Source organism: Tenrec ecaudatus, chromosome 15 (genome assembly GCF_050624435.1).
Source record: "Tenrec ecaudatus isolate mTenEca1 chromosome 15, mTenEca1.hap1, whole genome shotgun sequence".
Lineage (NCBI taxonomy): Eukaryota > Metazoa > Chordata > Mammalia > Afrosoricida > Tenrecidae > Tenrec > Tenrec ecaudatus.
Genome location: NC_134544.1, coordinates 51438435 through 51440735, shown reverse-complemented (window position 1 = coordinate 51440735; position 2301 = coordinate 51438435). Strand labels below are relative to the sequence as shown.

The window sequence follows — 2301 nt, the reverse complement described above, 5'->3', positions numbered from 1 at the left end:
AAAGAACTTGAGTTGCAGGGATAAAAGGATATTATACACGACTGCATTCATTCATCATGAGCAACGTAGAAAGTTTCATGAATAGAAAAAACAAAGAGAAGGTGTGGGTTGGAAGATGACTTGGAGAACAGTTGAGGGAAAGAGCAACGTGAAGCAGCGAGGGACAGAGTAAGTCCCAGGGGGTGGGTGATGAGTTGTGGTGGAGCAAAAACAAGGAAATACACTCCACCCTACTTATGAGGTTTGGCACGTAAGTCAGTTCATTTCTCTGAGTTCCAGGGTCTACATTAGTAACACAGCCACAATGTATTACTCATAACATAATTTTTTGGATAAAATATGTAAGACAACACCTATGAGGCTAAGTAAAAAAAGTAGTACTGTAAAATCATAGAAATCTTCATTAAATAAAAACATCAAAATGTGAAGCTGTTATCTCTCAATCTATCCTTCAGTTTGCTCTATACACTTTGGAAGATGTTGTTTCCACCTTTCTAATTCTTCCCCAAAGGATTCTGTGCTCTTTGATTTACACCACTTCTTTGATTTACGCACTTCATTTTACACCAAGTCAAAATGGGTTGGCATCATTGAGGGTTGTGTCAAACAGGATTCTCTAGAGAAACAAAACCAGGACACTTATGATTATATATCTATCCATCTATATGGATAGATATATACAGTACAGCGGAATATAACAGCTAATTAATCCACACAGCAGTACAGAGGTCTCAGTTCAACTCATTTCTGTTGAACAGTTAATATACTGGAAGTCCTTCAACTCACAAGGGCTGCTGGGCTCAAGGTCAAGGAAGCAGACAGCTGAGTCTGCTGTAGAACAATACAGGCAGTCCAGCCACAGGCACAAACAGCAGGGCAACTAGTAGCAATACTTTTCAACGGACCCTTCCTCATTTAGTCTTACCCTTTAGACCCCTGTGGAACTTTCTGTGGCCTAGTTGTGTGCAGAGCTCATGAATTTCCTGAATGAACCTGCATTCACAGAAGCTCTCGTGAGCTATGCTGATTTTTGTGCAGATTATATAGGTAGAGGTAAATCAATGGGGACACTTAAAACAACACATATCCCAGAGCCCAAAGTTTCAGGTAACCATCCTATGACTGTCCTCGGCAGTACCTGTGACTGTAATTATAATGCAAGTGTAGGAAGGACTTCTTTTAGACCTTCAAATTCTTTCCCTTCTACAGTGAGAATCATTCAACCACCCCCAATTTCGATCTCTCAATTGAAAATTTAAACTTACTATAATATCCAAAACAAAGAGCTTATCACGTAGAAGAATCCAGCCTCAAACAGAACATGATAAGTTGCACTGAGCAAACCTTTAAAGGGATGAAAAGCAGGGGTGTTACTTTGAGGACTAAGGTGTGCCTGAGCCAAGTCATGGTATTTTCAGTCGCCTCATTTGTTTGTGGAAGTTGGGCAATGAATAAGGAAGACTGAAGAAGAATCGAGCCCTTGAATGGTGGTGTTGAGAGTGAATATTGAAAGTACCACTGATAAGAGGCTAACACAGAAGGGTAAAGCAAGTCTCCATAAAACCCAGAGATGAGGTCGGTAGAACTCCTCTTTGGATCCTGTCTGGAGTCCCAACTAAACTGGGAAAAAGAAAAAAAAAAAAAGAAAGTACCATTTATGACTAGAAGAATAAATACATCTACTTTGGAATAAGTACCCCAGAATGTTCCTGAGAGGCAAGATTGTCGAGACTTCATTCAGGTACTTTGGGCACATGTCAGAAGACCCCAGGCTCCAGGAAAGGGCATCATGTTTAGTACAGAACAGGATCCTCGAGAAAAAAAAGCAATGGACTGACACAGTGGCTGTAACAATGGCTCAAACATAACAGGTGTGCGGACAGCAGGCCTAGTGCTGGGCAGGGTTTCAATCTTTTGTATATAGTATGAATCAGAACCGACTGTGAGTCAGAACTGACAATGAGTCAGATCTGAGTCGATAACAACACCTATCAACAGCAACAACACTCCTGAGGAAACACGTTTCCTCCCGGGATGGCTTTTGGGATCCCTGCCTCTTCCCTTAAGCAACATCAACTTTTTTCCTATAAACATATTCAAGGATCTTCCCTGGAGGGAATCCAGTTGAGGACTCTTTTCTATCCAGTTGTAATACCTGGTTCAGAACTGTCACCTGTGGCTGATTTTATTATCTTTAAATATATTGTTTAATTGTAGAGCCGCTGAATGTAGAGGTTCTTTCTATAGCTCCCATTATTCACTAGGGCTAAAAAATAATAATACATTTGGCTCAGTCTAAGA

The 2301-nt window shown here is 40.6% G+C and overlaps 1 pseudogene; it reads left to right on the top strand.

Annotated features, from left to right (window-relative positions):
• The first annotated feature begins 1474 nt into the window (after positions 1 to 1474).
• LOC142428456 (small nucleolar RNA SNORA26) lies at positions 1475 to 1617 on the top strand (annotated as a pseudogene).
• The last annotated feature ends 684 nt before the right edge of the window (positions 1618 to 2301 follow it).